Source organism: Ambystoma mexicanum, chromosome 4q (assembly GCF_040938575.1).
Source record: "Ambystoma mexicanum isolate Mex_15411 chromosome 4q, UKY_AmexF1_1, whole genome shotgun sequence".
NCBI classification, from domain to species: domain Eukaryota; kingdom Metazoa; phylum Chordata; class Amphibia; order Caudata; family Ambystomatidae; genus Ambystoma; species Ambystoma mexicanum.
This window is the reverse complement of record NC_090928.1, coordinates 270,510,486-270,537,387: the sequence shown is the minus strand read 5'-3', so window position 1 is coordinate 270,537,387 and position 26,902 is coordinate 270,510,486.

The following is a 26,902-nucleotide window of genomic DNA, read 5'->3' as shown; positions in this document are numbered from 1 at the left end:
TTGGTGGATGGGTACATGTCACAAAGATCACTTGTCAAATAAACAGCACTTTTACACAGTCATACTCCCTCCACCCACCAACTCCCCAGCACACATTCCCCTCTCCCCCCACCAATTCCACAGCACACATTCCACCCTCCCCCACCAACTCCCCAGCACACATTCCCCCCTCCAACTCCCCAGCACATATTCTCCCCTCCACCCACAAACTCCCAGCACACATTCCCCTGCCCCCACCAACTCCCCTCGTTCCCCACTCCCCCAACCCCTTCCCCAACACAGTGCATATGGGTCGATGTGCCCAGCCCTCAGGCCAACAGTGCATTGTCCATCGAGGAAGGACATTGACACTTCCCACGTCCTACACCTTCTGGTGAGCGCCGTTGTGAATGGCGCATGGAACACCGCTGTGAGAACCCTGTAGGGATCCCTCAGTGGGGGTTGTGGAGGTCGATGGCAGCGATGCCGCCAACTGCCGCTGCTGACGGAGGAGGTAGTTTGCGTCATGCATCTGCTCTGCATGCGCTGATTGTACCTTACAGAGTTCACAGACTCTCTGCCCAAAAACTGCGAGAGCCGCAGTACACTCCTCCATGACTTTACGGGTGCGGGCATTGTTTCCGCGCCATTGTTTTAGCTGCACCCCGAATAGCACTGCTGATCGCCTTTATGTGGTGGGTATGTTCGACTGCAATGCCCTCAATACGCACCTGACGTGCCTCTATCACGTCCAGGCATGCCATAACTGCTGTTCCCGGAGTTGTGGGTCTGTCATGTGTTGGGCTGATTGCCCTGCCAGGTCTACGCAGGGTAGAGGGGGTGCTGTTGCTAGACGTGGTGGTCTGTCTGGTGGGCTGCCATGGATGGAGGGGCTGCCGGCAGGTGACCCATAGGAGCGGATGTCCTCATCTGGCGCTGGTGTGTTCGCACGACGTTGGGGTGCAGAGACATGGGGACTGTGGCTTTCACCATGTACATGCTCCAGGGTCCCTTGGGGTGTGGCCATTTGGTTATTTGGACTATGAATGGGTGACAACAATGGTGTACCATGCTGCTCCTCACAGGATGTGTTGCTGTCCTCTGTGGTGGTTGCACTGGTGGCAACCTCGACATTTTGTGACGCCCTGGTGGCTTGGGGCCATTGAGGCAGTGACCCCCTGGTTGCTTGGGCCCATTGAGGTGGTGACCCCCTGGTGGCTTGGGGACATTGAGGCGGTTACCCCCTGGTGGCTTGGGGCCGTTGAGGCGGTGAGACCATGCTGCAGTGGGGTGGGGTGTGTCCTCCGCCTTGGTGTATCGTGCTGGTGGAGGCGCGTCTGGGCATACGTTGGGATGGGCCTACCTCCTCTTCTTCCACGTTGCCCTGCGATGTTGTCTGCGTGCCTGTAGTATACATAGGGTGTGGTCTGAGGACAGGGCAACTTAGATTTGTTTCATGCATTTCACCCTTTACAGGGGTGAGAGGACAGTTTGTATCATGCTTGGCCATAACCTGTTTGTTATTCACAATGTTAGGATTGCTGGGCGTACTACATGGGGGGGACACAGCTCGTACTTGTTGGTGTGGCATCTTCAGATATCTGATGTGAATGTAGAGCTGGCATGCCACTGTAAGTGAGGGGGGTTGGTAATACACACGCACACATGACGTTGCTGTGGCCTGGCCATGGATCTGTGTGCCATGGTGCTTACATTTATTCATTGGATGTACTTCATACTACTCTGGATACCTGGGGTCGCTAGAGTGCACTGGTACAAGGGTCCACTCGTGGGTGGCTACGGTACGTCACACACACTGCACCAACAGTGCCTGGATGTCAGACATTCACAACGGGTGGGGACGGGTGGACCAGTCACAATGCTATTTGCAAGAGGGGGGTGACTTACCTGCAACCTCCTGGGTGCCAGTGCCTGCCTCCGCTCCTCCCACTCCCTCAATCGTACTCATGTCAATTAGAGTGGTGCACTGCTCCTCACAATGTGTGAGCTCCGGTGGTGGTGGTGGCCTTCCTCAAGTCCCCATGGACACACTCTTGTGCTGGGCCAGGAGGGCCCGAACACGGACCAGCAAGTCATTAAAACACTTGCGGTAGTCCTCCCCATCCCTGGAGACACGGCCCACCGCTGTCACCTTCTGGCTGATGGATTTACATATCTGTGTGCACCGCTGTGTGCCAGTCTTTTTCTGCTGTGAGTCTGAAAACGTGTGTTTACGCACCCTGTCCAGGGCAGACATGCCCCTGACATGCTCCTGGGACATTTTCCAGTGTTTTCAGGTGTGGATGGCTTCCAGGGGCTGTGATTTTTGGCGGATTGTGATTTCCAAAATGGCCACCATTTTTTTCCTATTCCGGCAGTGACGCATTTCCGGTGGCACTGTTAGTCAGCGCTATTAGCAGAGGCTAATAGCGTGGGATGCCAACGGTAATGCAATGTGCGCCGAGTTTTGGGCTTCACAGCCGCTGTTACCTCCAAATGCTATTTGCGTTAACGCCATGTCCGTGTGCGCGTGCATGCCAACTCGTGATGGGGTGTTGTTTGCGCCACACATCGTGGCGTGAACGCAAATACCGCTTGGCGGTATATGCGCCTGGATACCGCCCAAAATGTTTAATTAAAATATATATATATTTTTATACAACCTTTATTGGACATTCCTATATTTTGAACTGTTATACTTCACTGTTTAGATTGCTACTGAAACACATTCATACCCCTCTTAAGAGCATAGCCTTCCCTCGGCCCATGTTTCCAACAAAAGGGAAAGGAAGTATGTCTCTGAACTATACCGGTTTTACCTTTGTGATTGTGTTGGCTCTGGTCTGTTTAAGTGCTCGGGCTGAGTAGGTGCTTTAGCCTCTGCTCATCCTTATACTCTAGGGGAATCCAGACGTGGACCCCTTGCTCACTAATCTTAGAGAGGCACAGCTACACCCTACTGATGAGGTTCAACCAGACCGAAACACGTGTCTGGGGTTGCTGTTGGTACTCTTGTTCAGAGGAGAATTGCCTAGTATTTCGGTGCTGGACTGCCCCAGGCTAGGACAAAGACTGGTGGGTTTTGTATATTTTTCCTCTGTGAAAGATAGTGAGCTAAAGACTCTGGGTAAGGCTCTCGTAACCAGGACTAATGTCTGGCAGAGGGATTCCCAGGAACCCCCTTGTTATTTGCATCCTTATACTCCTGTAGAAGTCAATTCATCACACTGGTGGGCAGAGGTTCGATTTGGAACAGACTGTGCTTACAGCCTAGTCAGCCAAAATAAGAGTGTACATTTGACTTTAGTTTCACTGTCAAGGGATTTTTTAATTGCCAAAATGAAACTGCAGTACAGTGTTTGGTGATGGGGGAATTTTATTTGTGTGGGAAACTCTCAAAACATCCAGTGAGGAAGGAAGTATCTTAGGTGGTGGCACCCTAAAACAGACATGGCGCCATATCCCCAAGGACATAGTCCAAACATCTAAGATGGGGAGTAAACCTATTGAGGCATTTTCACATCAGCCCTTAGAGTCATGGTGTGGCTGGGCCAAAGGTAACAAAGCTGACACTACTCAAAGTATATCTAACTTGGACGACGTGAGAATACTCTTCAAAAATGTGAGATGGAGTTGCACCAGCGTTTAGGGGACTTGAGTGACACCAAGCCTGTGGAGTCTGAAAATGCAGGCAGGTATGTGAAAACTCAAGTCCAACAGAAGGCTAAGACATATGCACCCCAATCAAAAATACTGAAGAAGTTGAGTGAGAAGTTACCGTATGTTTAGTGCAGGCAGTAATGGTATCACCATTTTGAGGTATTTCCAGAGGAAATATCGTAAAATTTGTCATCATGCCCTTAAAATATGCAAAACATGAATGGATATGAAAATGAGATTCATGCATATCTCATTGAAGCAAAGAAGGTGCTTGATATATGATTTTTAAACTGGCATGTCTGAAATAGACAAAGTCTGGTTTGTGGTTTTGAATGGAGGGCAATGAGATGACAGAGCATCACGCAACCTGCAGGGAAACTGTATGCAGTAACAGTGTGTACTGTGACGATCCTTCAGATGACGTCACTTCTCCATAGAGGGGAGCACATTTACATGAGGCTATGGAGGTGAGGCCGCTAACCAACAGTCCCCTTAGGAGTGGTAACATGTGGGAGGATCTCACGGGGAGAGACTTCCCTCCTAGTGGCAAGGACGCACATCTGGGACATGGCCCCTTTATCTCCCAACCCCACAGGGTAGAAATATCACCTAACCCTTCATTACCTATGATAAAGTCTGAGACCATGTGTTATTGTAATGTGGCTGCCAGTCTCACTATGATAGATACTGGGACGAAGAAGAACCAAAGAACGCTACCGTCAAGCATGAAGAGTGTTCCACCAGATGCTGTTAATCAAGATGACGTTACGCTGCGGCGGTCCCAGCTACTTAAGCTAAATAGTAAAGATGGACAAAGAGTGCAGCCTCCAGAGAGAGAGCAAAATCCGGGTGGATCATTTGGTCCGAAACGTGCGCCCTGACCGCCAGCAGTAATGGGTTGCAAAGTCAAGTGGGCCAAAGAAGAGCAGAAGAAGAGAGAGAAAGAATGAACCCACAACCCCTGACGAGGCCCACAAAGAGTTCCATGAGAGAAGATAACAGGAATGATAGTAAGTCCGGGAGGGGGCTGGGAAAACCTGAGAAAGCAAGAACGAACCGTGACCCCTGGTGAAACCGGTGAAGAGTTCCCAGAGGGAAGGTAACAGGAATGGTAGTAAGTCTGGGAGTGGGTCGCGAAAACTTGAGAAGGCAAAACTAAAAGGCAAGAAATAATTAAATCATTTTGTGAGGCAACTCTCTGGTCAGTTCCATAAGACTGTGGTATTGAACAGTAAATCGGTGAGCCTCTTCCTCATCTCCATGGGGGTGTGTTGAAGAACAGTGTCCATATAAAGATAACACTAAATCCATGGAAAGAATTTAAAGAATTAATGAAGAATCTAACATTGATGTAACTCACGAAAACATTGAAGAGTCAAGGAGAGCTTTGGGAGTCTCTCCGTTGTCCCAGTGCGGCAAGTTGAAAGACAGTGTTCAAGTCAAGAGAAGTTTGCTAAAGGATGGTTACAAACTAGGGCAAGAGAGCCATTCTCCTAGTCCAGTGATACTTCTGTGCACTGTTGTGAACCCTAAACTTGAGGGACCTTTACCCAGGAGAAGGGAGTCATTCTTCTTGGTTGGGAGAAGAACTCTTTTTCCTCAGTTTAGTAGTTTGGTGAAACAGGAATTAAAGGAGCCCACTAAGCAGAATCCAGCATCCCTTGGAAGTTGTATCAGAGAGCATCGAGACATTCCTACCCCACGCAGCGAAGGTTCACAAATGCCAATGTTCCCGTACTCCACAGAGAACTTCAGAACCGTGGAGTATAGCTCATGTTTCGGAGTTGGTCTTTTGTCAAATCTTCCTCTTTGCCGGTTAATGTGTCAACACCAGATCATGCCTAGAGTCAGCCCCGTTCCCGCCCCCTCTCCTCTCTTTTCTAAACCCAACCAAGAAGGGACTCTAAGAGAAGAAAGCAAGAAAAGGGAAGACTGAATAAGAAGAAGAGACTTTTAGGTCAAAGGCAAACTCACAAGCTCGGAGAAGGGAGGCATTCTCCTAGCCATAGACATTTCGAGCCTGGAGAAGGGAGGCATTCTCCTATGGTATGGGTTTTGTTGTTTTGGACTTTTGTGTTTCAGTGGTAGGGATAGTTCAGAAGTTTAGACCAGGACAGTAGAACATTTATTTGGACACCACTTACTTCTTGACAGACCTGGGATTTAGTTTGGTTGAGGTAGAGATAGGGAAAGATAGGATTTTGAAATACCCAATAAAAGTTTATAGCCAAAACTTTAACTCCTGGTCAGAATCCTCATGCTATGTCACCACAGTACACACAAAAACCCCTTAGATTGTGCGCTTTGAGAAATATAGAACAAAACAATATTTTGATACTGAACTGATAACCCGCCTAGTAAAAAGATTGACAGTATGACCAGTTCAAGCATGGCACAGGGATACTAGAGAGCACTTCAATGCATATTAGCAACTGGGGAGGTGGGAGCAACCCCATCTCGGGCTGAATCCCTTGTTCCAAACCCACGTTCCAAGCAACCTGATGACTGCTTTGCCTGCCCCACCATCTTCCCCCACCCTCCCTTCCCTTTAATACTAATATAGCTCCAATACCCATCCCAACCCCCTTATCTACTTACTGTGGCAGCAAGGCCCACCTCTGCCCACTGGCTTAATGGGGGCCCCTACACTCCCTGCATTGCGGGGAGGGGTGGCCCACCATCACATGTCCTGGGAGGGGGCCCGCTTGGACTAAAAAAAAACAAAATATATACATATATATATATATATATATATATTTTTAGTCTCTCTCTGCCTTCATAAAGAAATACTTTCTGTATGAAGACAGAATGTCTATAAAAAGTAACTATTTATTTTTGAAGCCCGAGGGCACCCCCCACCCATGATATGGAAGCCTCTAGGCTGGAGGCTTCAATGTCATGGACTGGGGGAGCTCTATGACTTCAAAAAGAAATATTTTCTTTTTTAAGTCACTCTGCCTTCATAAATAATTTATTTTCATTATGGCTCGGTCCTTAACGGAAATAATTTCTTTATGAAGTCGGAGTAACTTCAAAAAGATACAATTTCTTTTTGAAGTAATAGGGCTACCCTCAGCCCCATGATGTGTGCTTTTGTGAGTGTATGGGGAAAGGTTTCACACTTAAATGTATATGTGGCTGCCTGTGTGAGTGTATGGTGAAAGGGTGTCCAATTAAATGTTTGGATGGCTGGGTGTGCGTGTTGAGTGTATGGTGAAATGGTGCACACTTAAATGTATGGGTGACTGCCTGGGTGTGTGTACATGCATGGTGAAAGGGTGTCCACTTAAAAGTATGGGTCGCTTCCTGGGTGTGCCTGTATGGCAAAAGGGTGCACATTTAAATGTATAGGTGGCTGCCTGTGTGAGTGTATGGTGAAACGGTGCACACTTAAATGTATAGGTGGCTGCCTGTGTGAGTGTATGGTGAAAGGGTGCACAATTGAATGAGTAGGTGACTTGATGGGTGTGTCGAGTGCATGGTGAAAAGGTGCACACTTAAATGTATGGGTGGCTGGGTGTGTGTGTTGAGTGTATGGTGAAAGGGTGCAGACTTAAATGTATGGGTGGCTGCCTTGGTGTGTGTGCCGGTATGGCAAAAGGGTGCACTCTTAAATGTATGGGTGGCTGGGTGTGTGTTTGTGTGTGTGTTAAATGGTGTGTGCGCTTGTGTTCAGGGGGGTAGGTTCTAACCCTTCAAATGTTGGGAGAGTTGCTAATTTCACAGGCAGTGGGGGAGGGGTACACTTATTTAGGTGGTGCATCCAACTTCTTTATGCATTCTAATGAGAATAAATGTAGTGCAGTTCAAATGTTACACACAGTTATCTCTCTCCTTTAAGTCTGAAAGTGCCTACTTATGGACTGCTGTGAGAATAAGCGGTCTCCTGTCCCCTCTCTACCCTTCCAAACACTTCCCTGGCATGCATGTACTAAACCCACATCAAGATTTCAATTACCTAAAGAATTATGCATTTGAATGCAGGCACTAACAGTGAAACGCTTTGCGTTATTAATTGCTGCGCCTTTGTTAACAGCAAAACCCAGGTGTGTCCTGTTCTGTCCGGCAGCGGCTCTGTAGGTCAGCCAGGTCGTGTCGACATAGCCCAAAATGTCAAGGGCGGGTTGAGCGGAGGGCTGAAGTCCAGCCAGCTCAATGGTGTTGTGCCACTACTTGTGTTTAATCCCTTGGTTATTTATTGGTAATCTTCATTACTCATAGCCCTATTCTTCCTCGCCCCAGTACTTGTGTATGATGCACTTTGACTCATATACAAGTACTGGGATGAGGTAGAGGGACATGGAGGTAATACCTGGCTTAGTTACCTGTAATCTTCATTAGTCCTATTCCCACCCGTCCTCATCCCAGTACTTACCTATGAGGCAAGGAGTCTCATACATGAGCACTGGGACAAGAAAAAGAAACTTGGAGGTAATTCCTTGCCGAAAAGCTGATTTAGAGGGTTGGGGCAGTGGGTGGGAGGGAGAGGGGATGTGTGAGGGGGGTTGGGGTGGTGGACTGGGATGAGGATTGTGCGATAAATCGTAATGTTCATCCATGTCCAGGCTACACAATCTTGCAATGTGGTATTAGTGGCTAGAGAGGCATTTTGGTGCAGCCAGTCTAGTAATTTAGGCTTGACTCTCTTTTACTGGGCCTCTCTGATAAAGCAGTCCTGCTAAGTGTAATTACCTGGCTAGACTGGCATTTGCTTGCTGCCAGTCTAGCCGTTTCTTACTGCAGCATTGTATATTTTTCTGGACATCTGTGATAAAATAACCATGATAAGTGTTATTGCTTCGACTGGCATTTTGGTGCAACCAGTCTAGGTATGTCTAAATGTGGCCTGGCATGCTTTACTGTAAAATGGGGAGGATAGCTCATGGCCAACACGCTCTCCTTGGAAGCAAGCCAACTCAGAGCAACACAGGTTCGATCCCGGGTCCGCCCTTAGAAACCTCTGGGTTTTAAGCGTGTTATAAATAACAAGTTATAAATTATAAATATGTTATTACGCATCTAGACTGGTCTACATTGTGCAGCCAGTTGGACATGTTTTTATTGTGGCATGGCATTTTTAATAGCAAAGCATTATATTAATGAAAGCAAGGCATACATTAGTTTTCAAACATTGACTAGTAGAGATTGCTTATTCAAATTATCTTCATTAGCAAACAAACCCATTTGATTAGCAATGTTTTACTAATATATTTACTGTCACCAGAAATTATTTGTATCCAAGACATAAAATGAGCAACAATGCTGCATTTTTGTGTAGCGCTGAAGTAAAACATTTGTGAGATGAGTTAGGTCTTGCAAATTCTTTCAAATTTTGCCTGACCTGCAGGTCGAGTAATTTAGTTTACCTACTCGACCTAAAAGAAATGTCTTCGACCCATGGCAATGCGTGACAAAAAATGTAAATGGACTTTCTGTAAAATGGTGCATTTTACCACAAACCCACTATGTTTGTTGCACTGCTGCCACCCAGAGGCCAGCCATGCACATTGAAACTTGCATTTGACATTTACTGCAAAGTAAATGTTAAATAAAAGTTTCAAATGGTATCCTTTCCAAAAATCTACTCGAACATGCGAGTGGACGAGTAGACTTTGCGAACCATGGATGAGTGTCTGTAAAATGTAAAAGGTTAGATGCATGAATGGACACAAATAAATAGATATTGTAAAAAAGGCTCAGAAAACAGTTTGGCCAGCTGTCTCCCGCAGGCGCCAATATCAACTGCAATCATAATCATAGAGCAAAGTGAGCTCTGGAGGCCAACTACAGGACATTGTATTGCATTAGATCTGTAGATGTACAGACTGGATGGAATTATTAATCACTACAAGTGTGTAAACATCTAATTAGCTTTGTGTATTCATTATGTAAGAGGAAAGAAAATAAGAGACAAATCAGATTGGATGACAGGCAGAGAACTGTCAACACTAGGTGGAATATTTTAGTTTGCGGCCATCTCACTTTTAGGGTAGCTGATATTAAGCAAGAGGATGATAAGATAGAATCTCTGGAAATATGGAATTAGCTTCTAGGCAGAGCACAAGCTGCACAGAGGACTGCAACCAATAGGTCATAGAACTATGTTTGCTGAGAAAAGCATTTGGCTGTATGATCATGTACATTTTCAAAAGTGTTCACTCATCAATATAATGCATCTTCCCCAACAAAATGAAATAGTTGGCACTAAGAGAGTTGCTATTTAATTGCCGATTACTGCTGCACTCTCTCTCCATTAGCCCCTTTGAACTTGCACAGAGAAAAGAGGATGGAGAGAGAGCCCTGAGGGCAAGGGAGGAATGCCGGGTGAGCTGTGCTTCCATTGAATAGGGTAACTTAAATAGCAGGTTTTGCTACACAAGTGTCATTTTAATTAGCAAACCTACAGAATTGCATATCAAATTGCCATTCAACACTGCTTATTTCATGCCTTGTGAAAGCATTAATGTTCATGTGCAGTGTTGGTGACTTGCATGTATTGGATTTTAGATTGGTGTTACCCTACAAACAATTGTAAACACTCTGGCCTTTTAGCCAATTTTCCTCAGGAAGTGTGTTGAATGATGCATTAAAACACATATTTATATCTTTCTCAAAGTGCAGTGTGCGGCGCACCCCGGCAGCAGCACGTCCATTCATATTGCACAAGCATGATAATCTAGGCCGACCAAGAGTGTTATGTTGCCGAGTTTGGAGTGGAGGACTCAGCATGGCTATCAGTGGTGCCCACACATTTTGTGTTACGCCACTGCCCCTTTGTAGCTTCGCTCCGTCTCCCTGCTGCTGGCCGCCATGGAAATGCAAGAGGGGCTTTTTATGGAGCCCCGCCTTCCAGCTCTGTGGCAGCCATCTTGCGTAAGTATTTTCTTTCAATGAACGGAACTCCACGAGACGTCCCATTCATTGCAAGAAAATACTTTGTTCTTAGCACCCTGGGTTTCCCGATTTGAAACCCAAGGTTCTAATAGCAATAATCACCCGGGCAGGTGATAACGGCAGCAGGAATCCTCGATAAAGACCCTCGCACGAGGACCCTTAATTCTGGCCTTACGCCCTTATCACCTGTTTCAGCCCTTAAAATGGGTGATTATTGCTTAATTGTTAGATTTATTTTTAAAAAGTAATCAATAATGTGGATTTTACACTTACTTTCTGTTGCTTTTTGTTCACATATTGGTCAATCTGTAAAGATTTTTTTAAACACACCATATTTTGCTGTTGCTATTTTTTTTTGTTTTTAACTCATGAAAATACAAAACAGCTATTTTAGCGGGCAGCACCTCAATATGCAAACTCATAATCCGAAATGCTGTTTCCAGCCTTTACATTAATGTGTGGTCACCGAAGGTACAGCAGCACTGCAGCAGATTGATAGCTACAGCCAGGGCTGGATGAAGGTGGATACTAAGGGTACAGCATTTATGCAGCAGATTGATAGCTGAAACCAGTGCTGGATGAAGGCGGACACTAAGGATACAGCATCTCTGCAGCAGATTGATAGTTGAAGCCAGGGCTGGATGAAGATGTGCTGGTGCCCATTTCAAAATTATGCATGAAGGCCCAGTGCCTAAACATGAGGTGTCCAGTACACATACATGCTGTTCCTCGCATGAACTCTCAATGTCATTCATACTGTTACCAACATACTATCTTTACTATAAAGGCTATAACCAAAAAAACAAAAAAGGGTTGCACTTTGACATTTTCATTTTTCTCAACTTAACATAAGCACATTTGTTAATGAAGGATGAGAAATCTAATGAAAGGAGATATTGCAATCCTTCAGGTGCCAAGTCTGGCAGAGAAATTGCTGAGCAGATGTTTTAAAAGTATCCTGGTGTGGCCTACTGTCAGGGGTAACTGTAGAAAACACATCATGGGGTTGTGGGGTACTAATTGCGAAGAACAGCATGTGTGTTAATTTGTAAATATACATACATTTAGAATGTATGTTGTTAACCTTCATAATGCTTACCCCTGCCATATGGCTCTTTGTGCCATAGTTCTGCCGTAGTTCTAAGTAAACTCAGCAGTTCATTGTTCCTAAACTTTCCACACTATCAGCATTCTAGCTGACAATAGCGGCACTCACTTTTGAAGTCATGCCGGTGACACAGAACAAACAGTGCTTTTGAAGTAATGCGGGTGACAGGAAACGGATCATGTCTCTCAGTAGTGTGTGCAATTACGTTGTCGGTCACATCGTGGCAAATCTTTCGTTATAATTACAGGAACTTCATTTCCCACAGAAGTTGATTAATGTATGCCATCTTAACAGTGCGAAACTTACATGCTACATCCTTAGACGTACCGGTACGGCACTTCAAGCTTACACGCTTCAGCCCTTCACATATGGCACTTATTGGTGTCCAGCCAAAGGATCGAAAATAAAGGATCGAATGCCCTTTTGTTCGAATACAAAAGGACCGAAAAAAAAGGGTTGAATGTTTTTCTATTTATTTATTTATATATTTTTTAAGTGTAGTATGCATAAAAAGTTTTTATAAAAATAAAACGGAGGGTTGGGAGGGGAAACCCCCATAAAGAAAAACAAAAAAAAACTGACCCTTTTTTTCTGTCCTTTTGGAGTCGAAAAAAAAGCCGTTCGAGCCTTTTGTTTTCCATCCTTTGACCTACAACCGCACTTATTTCATTTCATAATCTGTATTTCGACATACAAGTCATAAAAGCGCACATACATCACACATCATAGAATACAAAAATAGTCTGCATCCACACCCCTGAAAGAATGGTTTTTAGAAAACACTTTGTCAGGGGCAATGTCACAAGGCACAGTATAATGAAATGCTTCAAATCCTCTATTCCATTCCTGCATAGCATACCAGTGGGTGTGGCATCATTATCCCAGCTATGCATCATCTCTGCAGTAGGCAAAATTCCTGATTCGAAACTTCACATACAGGGACCTATCAAACTTGCTAATGTGATCCAGGTAAGGCTCATAACCCACCTCAGTCTTAACTGCAAAATAACATGCTAAGGATTCGGATAATATAGCTCTGTGCAAAGTGTCCCGCCATGTATTAGCTAACGCACCAGCTTTAACTATGGCTTTACAATGTGTAGTAATGACATGCAGGTCACTCCAGTAACTACCAAGACCCAAATTCCTCAAGCACTTCTTTACATGGGATGCCCACTTCAAAGCCATACCACCCTGCTGGGATAACACATCCTGCAGTGCGTCTCTATATATAAGAAGGTTTATATTGGACCACAACCGAACCCAGTAGAAGACTTGGTGCAATTGGCAAACAGATTCTATTCCCTGCATGCCCATCGCAAGACGCACTGGCAGACTCTGGGAGCATGTTGGCCATCCCAGTAAATTCTTCAAATACTTATTTTCAACGACTGCCAGGGTATGTGTATTCATCTGCCCCCACAGCTCTGCTCTGTACATCTCAGCTTGCCGTGCCTGAGCTATATATTCTTTAACTGAAACACTAACTGCCCCATTTCCATGTTCCGCTGTGAAACTTGCAAGTGCGCCACTGAACCTCGCCGGTGTTAACCTGCCCTTCTCAAGCTGCATCGACCAACCGCAGGTTGCCATTACTCTTACCCCAAGATAGTCATATGAGGCCACTTGTTCAATCACTCCTTCATCCAGGCCCAATCTCAGTCCCTCCTACCATTGGTATTGAAAATCATGGCTTTAGTCTTCGTGACATTCAATACCAAGCCATTTCATTTGCAAAATGCAGTAAATATGTCCAGTTGGTTTTGAGCGCCCACGAGTGTCAGTGATAGCAAAACCGCATCATCCTCAAACAGCAGGACTTGTATCCTATCTGACAGTTTTCGGTGTATCCTTCTGAGCGGCCAACGGGTCTTAAAACACGCCATTACTAAACAAACATGGCACTTATGTTGAGGTCGCTGCTGCCTCGGCTGTAGATCGGGACACCAATAATGTTGCTGCGCAATCTCAACGCTCCACCTCAAAGTAGCTGGAATTGATTGCGATCTTATTCGGGTAACGCAAACAACTATGCAACATCATCATCTGTATACGTTCATTGAATGAACTTCAAACTGAAGTGGGAATTTACCATGCGAAGCACGGGTAGACCTGCTAGTGGTTCATGAAATAATTCTACCTGGAGTAATATTGCAGTCAAAGAATGTTTTAGGGGGACTTTCTGTATAGAGCATAATTCATTGTTTCACTGCTGGGGGATACTAGTGTTGGCAGTGAAGGAAATAAACTGCACAATGAGATCAAGGTATTTGTGAGGATCACATAATGTGACAAGTGGGAAACAGGGTCTTGAACCCTGGTTCCACAATGTACAATTTAAACAGTACAGTAGTTGGGCCTATCTTCAGTGTTAAAACCAAAATACAATGCTGTATATTTGTGTTTCAAAGTTTAAACTAGGTCTCTAAGAAACCTATCTTGCAAAACACCAATTTGCACGATAAACCAAGCTGATGATATATAAACGTAATAGAAAGAGGTTTGCTAAAAAATAAATATGATTCACTTCTTTAGAAAGGAGCTGGGGACTGGTTGAGCCCCACAATGATTAAAACAGTTGCAGTTCTATGGAGGCTAACTACGGATCTCAGCAGCAGCCACTGAACTTGCTGAATCACCCAATATACAAACATGGGGAAGTCTCATAGCTTTCTGGTCGACTCCTGGATTGGGCAGACCCAGTGGGCATCTGGTCTTTGCTCAAGCGGTGTCCAGGTAGTAGCAGAATTTCCAGGCAGGCAGCAGGTCTTTGCTTTTTCTTATCCTGATGGGGCTAGCTACGCTCCCTGTAAAATGTTTGCTTCCATAGACTTCTGTGCCTCTTCTGCCTATGAATGTAAGTCTAATGATTCTTATCCTTGGCCACAAAAAAAGCAATGCATGGCTTTGGCTTGCCCTACTGAAGTACTGGATTGCCAGGCACTGGCGCTACAGCTTACATGGGGGAGAGAGACGGATATTATAAAGAGTGGACCAGGGCACAATCTGGTACCACCCTGGTCACAAGCACCCTGGTTAATCAAAAAGACAGTGATATATCTCATTTGTATCTCAAACGGGGAAATCCACAAGAGTATGCTAATTGGAGACAACGGATGGGTCAAGGACCCTAAGTGAATCAGGTGGAAGTAAATGAGAACATCTGTTTCATATGTAAGCTTAACTCCCAGTCTGAGAAGGACTACGAGTATGTTCATTTTAATCGGGGCTATGCAGTGTAACCAAGTAAGTGACAGGCTCCTCCATTTATTTAACTCTTCCTGAAGCAAATAATTTGGGTTAATTACCATTGTACAAAAACTTGTACTTGGGAGTTAAGTGGTGTGATGAATCTGGTCAATTTGTCCCTTTTCCCCAAAGGGGAGCCACCTCCTGTGAGGCTATGGAGGTGGGCCTGCTCTGCAAAACCCTGCCTAGGGGTTTGGCAAGCGGGATGTCACTGTGATTGACTCCCCTTTGTGGGACAAGAACTCCCAGGCCGAGAAGGACTTCCCAGACGAGAGCACCATGTCCACTTATATGGATGCAGAGAAGACTATCTTTACTAAAATCCTCATGCCACAGAACAGTGACACTTCTTTAATCTATTTGCCTTTACTTCAAAGTAATGGTGGTCTCCGCTGCGACGCTGCAGTCAGCGAGGAACACACACCCTTTTGCTGTGAGGAAGTAGTTAAACACAGGGATAACTGTGTACGAGAATGAATATCCTACACTAGGTGGAGAGTGAGTCTGACGCAGAGATGCACCTCTGCGGAAGGGACGTCATGGAGGGGTGGAGCAGAGACTAAATGCCGAGCCAACGGTGAGGTGGGAAGCGAGCCGGAGCCTAGCCAAGTGCAAGAACGCTGACATCCCATACTACCGTGCAGTTAGAGTCAGAGGGAGAGAGGGCACCGGGAAGACCTCGTGCATCTGGTGGCGCAACTGCAACAAAGCAGTGGTAGGCCGGGGGCAGAACAATAAACGCTGAGACCAGACCGGTGGGGAAGGAGTGAATCCTCAGGCCTCATGTACAATGAATGGCAGCTGTGAAGGGACACTGTCAGGGAAGAGAACACTTCCACAGAAAAGGCACCATTGAGCGGAACGTCTATTGTATGTTGAGTTTCAGAGATCCTACTAAGTGACGGGAGCCCGAGTGAAGCTAATCTACTAGCCGAACAAGTACCTGGAGTGAAGCTGGGGAAAGGACCCATGAAAACTTTGATGCAAGAGAGCATACAAGATCACGGGTACCTGAAAGTCCCGAATGAGAAAAATCCTGGTATGAAGCTGGGGAAAGAAAGTTTGAACAAAGTGATATAAGAAGGTATATAAAGTCACAGGTGTCTTAGAGTCCCAGACAGACAAAGCCCAGACATGAGGCTGGGGAAAGAAAGAAAGAATACTGCATACAGATCAGAAGAGAAGGAAATTAAGTTTATTGGTTGTAACTTGGAAGAACCTCCAAGGTTAAGTGGGCTTGAGAAACACAGAGTGACAAGCACCCTGGTAAATCTGAAAGACAACACCATAACTCCTCTGCATACCAGTTGGAGAAATTCACAAGTGTATGGACAGCGAACAGGACAAGGGCCCTGTGTGAATCCAGTGCATCCTGGAAGGCTTAACCGAGCAAGTGTTCCCTACAGGTCAGAGGACAAAGAATACAAGGTGGTTGGATGTAACTTAGAAGAACCTCCAAGTTTAAGGGGGCTTTAGAGAACATGGAGTCCCACGCTCCCTGGTAAATCAGAAAGACAGTGATATATCTGCTTTGTATCTCAAACGGGGAAATCCACAAGAGCATGCTAATTGGAGACAATGGGCCTCATTACACGGAAGGCGGTAATCCAGGGTGCTATTAGCACCCTGGACCATGCCGGTAAATTACCGGCACCGCCTTGGCGGAAAGGGGATTTACCGCCCCATTCCAAGGTTGGAGGGGCGGTAAATCCCCCTTCCGCCATTGCCCTTCCCCATTCCCATTTCTGCCCCATAGGGCTCTATGGGAATGGGGAAGGCGCTAATTACGGCACCGCAATTTTGCGGTGCCGTAATTAGCTCCGAGGTCCCTTAGCGGGTTGGTACTTAACGCCTGCAAGAAGCAGGCGTTAATTCCTCCAACCCGCAAAGGGACCTCGTAGTACGGCGGTAAGGGTTAACGGTCACCGTTGCCATTAACGGTGACCGTTAACCCTTACCGCCGTCCGTGTAATGAGGCCCAATGGATGGGACAAGGACTTTATGCGAATCAAGTGGAAGTAAATGAGAACATCTGTTTTATATGTAAGCTTAAGAAAAAGGCAGGATTGTGAAAACTGAAACAATCTGAGTAGGCCAGTGCCTTCACCACACCCTAAATCTGAGAAGGAACAAGCCTTGCAGAGAGTATCAGGGAGCCAGAGACTTGTTATGCAAGGAAATTGTTACAAGAGAAAGCCTATTGAAGAACGATCTTAACTGTTTTGCAATGTTAAGAAAGCTCCAATGGTGGGCCAGGCAGAAGCCTAACCTAGAGACCATGTCCTGGTCTCCTCCTTTATGTTTATGTGGCTTGGCTAGTTTATAGTTAAGATTTTGATGGAAGACTTTGGGCCTCATTACGACCCAGGCGGTAAGTTACCGCCTGGGTCGTACCTTTACCACCATGGCGTAAACTATGTTTACGCCATGGTGGTTGGCGGACTTACCGCCCCATTCCGAGGTTGGCGGGGCGGTAAGTCCCCAATCCCCATTTACCCTTTCCCATTCCCATTTTTGCCCCATAGGGCATAATGGGAGTGGGGAAGGCGTTAATTACGCCACCGTAAATTACGGTGGCGTAATTAACATCAAGGTCCCTTAGCGCCATGGATTTTAACACCTGCTAAAAGCAGGTGTTAAAAACTCCATGGCGCTAAGGGACCTCGGAATCAGGCGGTAAGGGTCGGCGCTGTTTACACCGCCGTAAACCCCTTACCGCCTGAGTCGTAATGAGGCCCTTTGTGTTGGACTTTGTTGGACTTTAACAAGCACCGTTTGTTTTTTGGGTTTTTAGGTAGGGAATTTCCCTTTTAGTGCAAGATGGGCATTTTCCTTTTATTTAAATGAAACCCGTTAATCATGACATTAAGTTGTCCAACTCCTTCTTCTGACTCGCCACACTAGATACCCAGACATTAAGTGTACCTTGACATCTATTTATATGAGTATTTTCCCTGTATCTCCTGCACCGTTGCCAGTGGCGTCAAAATGTTACATTTTTCAGACTTGTCTTTATTGTGTTTGATGCCCAAGAGCCCAACATATTCGGCACTTTCTATATTATCTGCCCCCAGTGGTTCCGGCAGATTTGTCATGGTTTAGTTACTTTAGTTTTGTTTAGTTTATTTTCTTATATAGCGCCTAACCCATGGGTATCTGGGTGGTTAAACTTGGGTACACATGGTGGGTTACAGATCACCACACAATCAGTTACGGAATATATTTACAAGTCACGAATGCAAGTATAAACAGCACATATTTACATGGATACAGGGTTGAGGCATATTCGCAAATTTCCAATAGATTTACAATCTTTACAATAGTGGAGTTAGGAGCCAAGTATGCAAATTAACTATACAACGGTGTACAGAGTGTTGTGTGGGATAGAGAGAGCTCAGCTAAATCGTACTTTGGGGCAAGAAGCCAGGATTTGGTCTTGGCTCTGAACAAACAAAAAGAGGCTTCTGCTACTATGCTTGGGGGTAGGGAGTTCCAGCATTTGGCCTTTAACACTGGGAAACTAGATCCACCTGCGGTTTTTAAGTTACATTACATTACATTACAGTATTTATATAGCGCACCTTAGACCCTGAGGCATTAAGGCGCGGACAATTGGACCAAAGACTTATAACATAAAACAGATTTTTCTTTTTTTTTCTTTTCTTAGTTCCCACAACAAGAGATGAGTAGAAGTAGGCATATAGGGTGGTGAGCTACAAGACTTATTCAAACAAGTGTGTTTTTAAGTCTTTCTTGAAGACAGCTAAAGAATGCTGGAATCTTAGTGTGATCGGTAACTGATTCCACAATTTGGGCGCAACTAAATGGAGGCTCCCTTATCTGATTTTGAGGTTCTACTCCTAGGGATTGACAACAGGTTCTGTCCACAGGATCTCAATGCTCTGCCATTGACTTTATCAATGATATAATCCTGCAAATAAGATGGCATTAAACCTTGTCTACATTTAAAAGTCATGACTAAGACCCTGAACTTAACGCGTGCTTCAATAGGGAGCCAATGGAGTGCCCTCCTAGCTTCTGTGATGTGATCTCTACGTGTCAGTCCCATCACAGCTCTTACCGCCTTGTTTTGTGTAGTTTGAAGCCTCTGGGCATCGCGTTTGCTGATGCCCACCAATAAACTACCACAATAGTCCATCTTGGCGCCAATGATGGCTCAGGCGATGGTGGCCGCACTAGCCTGTGTAATCAATGGCCTAAGATGATAAAGCAGTCTAACGTAGTACGAAGATGCCGAGACTATGCGGGTAACATGATGACTCATGGAAAGCGATTGATCCCGAATAACACCTAGAATCTTAAGTTTAGAAACAGAGGTGATATGTTCAGCCCCTAGTCTAAAGGAACCAAATTTACTGTCCAATTTGGTAAGGGCAGATGGGTTGCTTACAATCATGAATTCAGTTTTGCTCTGGTTTAACGCCAAGTTGTTATTAAGCATCCACATCTCAATGAGGTCAAAGACTCTATTTAGCTATCGTTCATCTTGTGAGTGACACCCTGATAAAGGGACATCACACTGAGTATCGTCTGCGTAATTCGAAAAAACGGATCCCCTCTGCTTCTGAAACAGAGAAGAAAGGAGCCATAAATATCTTGTATAAGCATGGGGACGTGCTAGCTCCCTGTGGAACTCCAAAAAGGACTGGGATGGGAGAGGCCTCTGCTATTTCCGAGCAGTCTTTACTTTGTCTGTTCTCAAGGAAAGATTCAATCCATGAGACTGCCTGTGATGAGAAATTAGCCTTCTCTGACAGTCTAGACTTTAATATAGAGTGGTCGATCAAGTCAAACACCGCTGATTGATCTAAGGAGATTAGCAAGGATAGAGACCCTTCATCTAGGCAATCCAACAGCTTTGACTTTAGCTCAAGAAGAGAAGTCTCTGTGCCAAAGTTACACCTAAACCCTGATTGGTGCGCATTCAAAATAGGGTACAGATTTAGATGTTCCGCAATCTGACCATATGCCACCTTATCTAAGATTTTTTGTAAAAACAGGTTGTTGGATATCGGGTGGTAATTCAAAGGGTTATTTTAGGCCAGTCCAGCTTTTTTCAGTATTGGCGTGGCCATAGTTTGTTTCAAATTCTCTGGGAAATGCCTTCGGATAAGGATGTGTTAACAAAGCGACAAATGGCCTTTATAAGAGGGGGGGGGCATGTTTTCTTCATTAAGGACGAGCAGGAATCCCGTTTGCATCGGGTGGGTTTTTGTTTATCGATAATATTTTGTAACTCCTCCTCAGTGATAGGATGAAAGTCAAATTGAGCAGCCTTTGAATTGTACCCGGAAGGCTTCTGCAGCCCCCTACTGGCCATTAGAGGTAACTCATTCTTATGTTCCAACACCCCTGCTCTAATGCCTAGTCATTTGTTTTGCATGCCATCTTGTATGTGCTGGCACCAGGTGATATCTTTTATCTCCAGTTGGTCAGATGGAGGAGGAACTACCTCCTGTTCCTTGAGAATTTTAAAGATTTCCTTAACGTCCGATGCAGCGTTCGCTATTCTAATGTTATGGAAATTCTGCTTGGCTTCAAAGATAGCGGTTTTATAATCTTTGGCCAAGGTTTTATAAGATAGCAGTAGATGTGGAGAGGGTAAAGCTTTCCAGGAGTAAAAAGCCTTAAGTGTCAGAGCTTTTAACTTTCTGAGCTCAGCCGAGAACCATGGTTGACTTTTGGTTTTGGCATTCTTTTGTTTCTTTAGCTTTAACAGTGCTGTGTTGGATATACTAGCCTTGCTAAGGGCTAACCCTGAAGACGTTGCTTGAAGTGATAGATCTAAAGAAAAGCTAATATTACTATCCAATAGAGGCATTATGTTGTCCTAAGTAAGATGTTTCAAATTCCGTGACAAGGTATAGTCTTTGGCCAAATTCCTCAATTTTACTGGAAATGGAACAAGAATTGAGAAATGTATTAAGGCATGATCTGACCACAGAGATTATCTGATAGAGACATCATGAGAGGGAGTAAAACACAGTACATGAATCTAGTCCAGGACTTTTCCTGGGCTTAAGTTGAGATATGTCTTTAAAAGTCTCCTCAATCTCTACAAACCTCTGCAGTTGATGTTTCTCACCTCTGTGATACCAGGAAGATTGACATTGTGCAGATATTTCACTTGTTCAGCTACATCACTTGGAGCAGGACCACAAAGCTTCTTATAGAAGGACTGGAACTGCTCTTTCTTCCCCTTCTTCCCACCTATCTCCTTACCATCTTCCCCCTGTATGGTATGGTATAGATACAGGCACGAAATATTTAATTTCTAATGACACTAGAAGGGCACACAGCTGATCTCTTGGCTTTTAGATCATCCCCTCAGCTTGATTGTTTAATATTGAGGGGAAATGGCTTCTTGGAGCCACCAGATTTTTATACAAACGTCTGGAACCCTCCTGCATATGCTGTTGCTCTAGTCTAGACTCTGATTGAAGTTCTTTGCACATCTGGCACTAAACTAACTCTCTCACCCATCTAGATTCCACTGCGAATTTGATCAACTTTCCCCCTACACCTGCTTTCATGGCATCCAATTGGACCTGCAGCGTTAGTTATGGTGTATCGTTACTCGAGCACTAATCTTCCATCAGTTGCATAGTTTGCAGCTGCAGAGTAGGCTTCTTGTTAGCTTTGTCTCTAATGGTATAATCCTCTAGTCTCCACATTCCCCACTCTCGTGCCCTCTAGTTTCAGATCTACTTTAAAGGGTGCATGATCTTAAATGGAGTTAACACCTGCCATCTATTTGAGTTATTTGCTTGATAAGAATAGGTGAGAAAAAAACATGGTCAAATTCGGGAGTATGACCTATGGACATGTTAATTAAAATGGGTGCTCCTTTTCCTATGAGTCCTAAGCCCCACATCATTTTAATACCTAGTTTTATTTGCTTGATGTTGCACCACAGTCACCGTAAGTTAAAATGTCTTCCTACAAATCTATAACTAAATTTGAATCGCCTGTGCATATAATCTTCCAAAGTGGCTGTCAAGTGGCAGCAGTTAGCAGCAGACCTCTTTCTTTCAGCGCTCTGGTAGTGAGAAATACTTGTGCAACCACTTCACAAACCTTCAAACAGCGTGTGAAAAATAAGGCCTTTATCTCTTTAAGGCCCAGGGGCGCTGTGTAGAGCGGATGTGCTCCTCCCCCCAGCTCTGATTCATAATGACGCCGGAACCGCAAAGCAGCCTTCAAGTGGCAGTAGTTAGCAGCGGACCTCTTTGTTTCAGCGCTCTGGAAGTGAGAAATACTTGTGCAATTGCTTCACAAACCATTAAACAGCGTGTGAAAAATAAGACCTTTATCTCTTTAAGGCCCTGGGGATGCTGTGTAGAGCAGATGTGCTCCACACCCCAGCTACGATTCATAACCATGCCGGAACCACAAAGTGGTTGTCAAGTGGCAGCAGTTAGCAGTTCACAGTGATCATTAACATTAACATCAGAGAAACATCTTTCTGCTACCTCCATTCAATGCACTGGCTGAATTAACTTCAAAAAGAGCAAAAGCGTAAGTACTATCAGAGCTTCACTGGCTGCAAGCATAGTGGACGTTTAACTGGCACCGTTCCAGATCGTAAAAAGAGCATTGGGTCTGAGTGAGACATAGTGCAAGTCTTGGCGCTAAAACCTGCACATTTGTTGGAGTTGCTTTGCCCCCGCCGGCAGCTCAGCATGTCAGCAGCTGCTGGGAGACTGCAGGAACATCCCTTTGATCCCAGCGGCGGTGTGCCGGACACAGAGTCAGGACAAAGCGGCCCACCTGTGGGACAAATTGTGGTCTCATAGAACTTTAAGTGCGTACGAAAAGGTTGGAAGAACGAGCGGGCCTAATTAGGTCAAGCCATCTCCAGAGTGTGACAGCGTCCGTCCACTAGTATGTCACAAGACACAAGAGGACGGGGCAGTATAACGGATGAGGTGGAGGTGGAAGACAGTACCCTTCACGGCACAGAGTTGGCAAACATTCCGGAGATTGTATTTGGGGACGAGATGAGTCATGATCTACCGAGCGAGCCAGGGAACAGGCTCACAGTGCAGGGAGTTTTCCCAATTGACATCAGTGTACAAATAGGCTGCTCCACGGCCTCCCCTGAGAACATCTTACAAAAGGAGGCGGAAGGGTCATCCGGTAACTCGATAGCACCATTGGGTGGCCTCCAGGAAGGCGATAGAGATTCTGTCCTGAATCCGCAGGACATGGATGTGGCACAAGAGCCTGAATGTGTATTAGAGCCAGTAGGTGATGATAATACCTCAGGGGCAGGTCACACAATGTCTCCAGAGGCACTAGCAACAAACACTAAGGCCCAATCTGTGGTATACAGATTTGGCAAATCCAACTCTAGCGGCTAACTGAAAAAGCAGACTCAACCCTCGCTAAATACGATTTGGAAGCCGAGTGACCTTAATGTCTAAACAGAGATTTTTCTATCGGAAGTCGGATAAGGCCACCCCTCTGAGTGCACCAGATGAACGGGTTTGGGGAGCTGGGAATCCCAATAACCCTGCGGGGGGTAGGATAAACAGCGAGGAAGCTACCAATACAAAAGTTGCCCCTAAAGACCACAAGCAGAGGGCTAGTGACTCTGGAAGTGAACAAACAGTCCTGAGAGCGGAAGATCATGGTTGCCAAAGCAGCTTTTCGGGTGGGAACAAGAATAAAAATAAAAGCACTCTGTTGTCATTGGAGGATACTCTCCGAAATGTAGAGGCATCGCTCTCAGATGAGGACCTCTTGATGGGCATGCAGCCGCTCAAATGGAAGAGCAAACGGCAAAAAAAACATCGGTAGATGCAGATTTGATAGCGGCTGTCACAATAATCTTGTCCCTATATGTGAAACAGCATGAAACACTAAGTGATCAAATTAGGGACCAGTCGACATTGATAGCGATGCTACACTCAAAGATGCTGTTTATAGAAGGATTTGTGACAGCCATCCAAAGTAATATGGATAAAAATACAGAATAGATCACGGGAATCTTACATAGCATAATCAATCCAATGATTTAAGACAAAAATAAAAGAAGATCAGATCATGAAAAACAGAGAAACGACTGTGCTAGACAAGGAGACACTATGGAGAGTAGTGGGAGTACAGAAACGTCACTGAAAGAATCTGCAGAGAAGGGGTGTTATTTGCGACTTAAGGAATTGAAAGAAAAGATGCTACCAGCTACTACTTCTACAGGTAGCCAGAAGGTCCATCAGCAAGTGAGAGAAGAAGTCGAAGCTGAAGCTAGTGTAATGGACCTAATCGAAATGGAAGATAGTGCAGCAAATTTATCTGCCACAGGTCGGCAAAAAAGAAAAGGAGAATTGAAGAAGAAATATGAGATATTCTCAAAGTTGGGGCAGGGCTCAAAAGCAGTACAGTCACCACAAAGGAAAAGAGTTACTAAAAGTTAAACTAATCAAGCAGAAGAAACAACAACAAAAAATGTGCTATTCTGGTCCCGAAACTTTGGCAGCTCACCAGATCACAGAAGGCAGCACTGCTATTAGTTCCCTCTCCCACGCGAATCACTGCCTGTCCTTAGCGACTTTCAGGGCTTCCATGTAATAATGTTGCCACAAAAATCTCGCCATGCAAAAATCTCGCCGAAAAATGGCCGTTTTTTGTGGCCACATTATTGCATGGAACATGCAGGGGACACCCCCGGAACACCCAATTTTTTTTTTTCTTTTTAAATTTTTTTTGTTGCCCCTGTCCCCATATATATGGTCAACCATATAATATCGCAGCAACCTTTTCCCGGCGATATTATTTACGGCGACCATATATATCGTGATAATATTACCTGATACCCTTTCAGGGCTATCACATGTCCCCTCAGAACGGCCTTAAAGGCGTCCCATACCATGCTTAAACTCACTTCACTCGTATCATTGAGTGCCCAAAATTCCTCAATCTTTTCCCTGATCGAAGTTTCCAGAACCGGATCCTGAAGGACCCCATGGGGGAACCTCCAGGCCCAAAGTCGTGACTTTTTCACCCGAGTTTCCAGCTCTAACCAAACCGGCGCGTGGTCTGAAAGTGAGATGGGCCCTATTTCCACATCCCAAATGTACCCCAGCAACCCCACTGAGAGCTAAAAGTAGTCAATCCTAGACATTTACCCATAAACATGAGAATAACAAGTATACCCCTTCTGCTGGCCCTTCATTTCCCTCCAGACATCACATAATGCAAACTGTCTCATTTTCTGGCGAAGCCGTTTAGTAGGACCTCCCGGGCCAGCGTGGCTCCCCGAGCTCCGATCTAACGCTGGGTCCCAGGCCACATTCAGGTCCCCTCCCAAAATTGTCTCCCCCTCCGCAAAGGCCTCCAAACGCTCCAGTACCTCTCTTAGAAAACCATCTTGCCCCGTATTCGGGGCATACACCGAGGCCAAAGTAAACACCTTCCCTTCTATAGCGACATTCACAAATACAAATTGCCCCCGTTTATCCATCTGGGTATTATGTACTTGAATGTGCGCCCCATCATTAAAAGCAATCAGGACCCCAGCCTTTTTATCAGCGGAATTGGCCTGCAATATCCGCCTGTAGCTCCGTATATGCAGCTTTGCCCTGTCCCGCAGCCTGATATGTGTTTCTTGAAGAAACAGTATGTTTCCCTTCTCCCTTCTCAGGAATTCCTCCACCTTTTTCTTCTTGACCGGGGCATTAAGACCCCGGACATTAAATGTCAGTATTTTCAACTTACCCATCCTAGTCTGTCCATCCCGCGAGATATGCACCCTCTGGACCTACTTCGCTCCTCAGGCCACCATTTACCCAGCCCCCCCAACCACGTATAACTCCCCCCCTCCGAAACAACCCCCAACAACCCCAAACTGTCCCAAGGAGGGCCCGGGAACCTATGGTTGCTAGGACGCACGGCCCTTCGCACCCGTCCCTCAAAGAACTCGGGAAAAAATATCTCGGGCGTCCTAAACCCCGCATCATCTTACCACCCTACCTAACAGATTCCTCTCTATGACTCCTACCGGGCCTGTTCCAAACTGACCATTGCAGCGTATCGACCATAATGTCACCAAGCTCCACCATACCTTTTCTATCAGTGCCTGCCACCCCCTAGAGTATTTACTACTGCACATTAGGACAATCTCCCTGCTATCTATTTCTTACTGCGCTGGACCTCCTTCCATTCCCATACTTTTTTGCTTGGTGCAGACCTGCGTTGCCGGGATCTACTGTCGTCATCTTGCTCCTGCATGCCCAGCAATTGAAGACCCTCTTCACAGGAGGTCACCCTCTGTGACTTCCCTTCCTAGGAAAACAACAATCCAAACGGAAAGGTCCACTTATATCTGATCTTCTTGCTCATCAGTTCCTTGACTACAGGCGCCATCGCCCTCCTCTTCTGTAGAGTCACTTGCACCAGGTCTTGATAGAGGTAAATTTCCACCCCGTTCATCTTTATATGATCCATTCCCCTGGCCCTCCGCAGGATCTCCTCCTTTTGGGGGTATGACAACAGCGCCACCAACACATCTCTGGGGCGCTCCCCCGGTTCTCCCATCCGCCGAGGACCCACACGATGAACCATATCCACCTTAACCATCTCCGCATCTTTCTCTGCCAGTATGTCCCGGAACACCTCCTGCCCCGCCAGTTTTTCTCGTCCACCGACTCCACCATATTCTTGATGCAAATATTGGCTCGCCTGGAGCGATTTTCAAGATCTTCACACTGTAACTCTAAATTGTGGGTCAGGGGGACCAGACGTTCCTGAGCTTCACTGTATTGCTGGGTTTCATCCTCTAGGTTTTGCAGAACCTTTTCCAAGGTATCCGTGCGTTCTTCAAGCTTTGCAACATTGTGTCGAATGTCCTGGATCGCCTGCTTCATGTCCTCTCTAAAGCTGGTAAACTGATCCTGCACCGTGGACATAAAGGAGTCTTGGAGGTCCTTAAACAAGGTCTGCATATCCTCCTTCGAGACTTGATGTCCCTGCTTAGGATCCGGGTTCAAA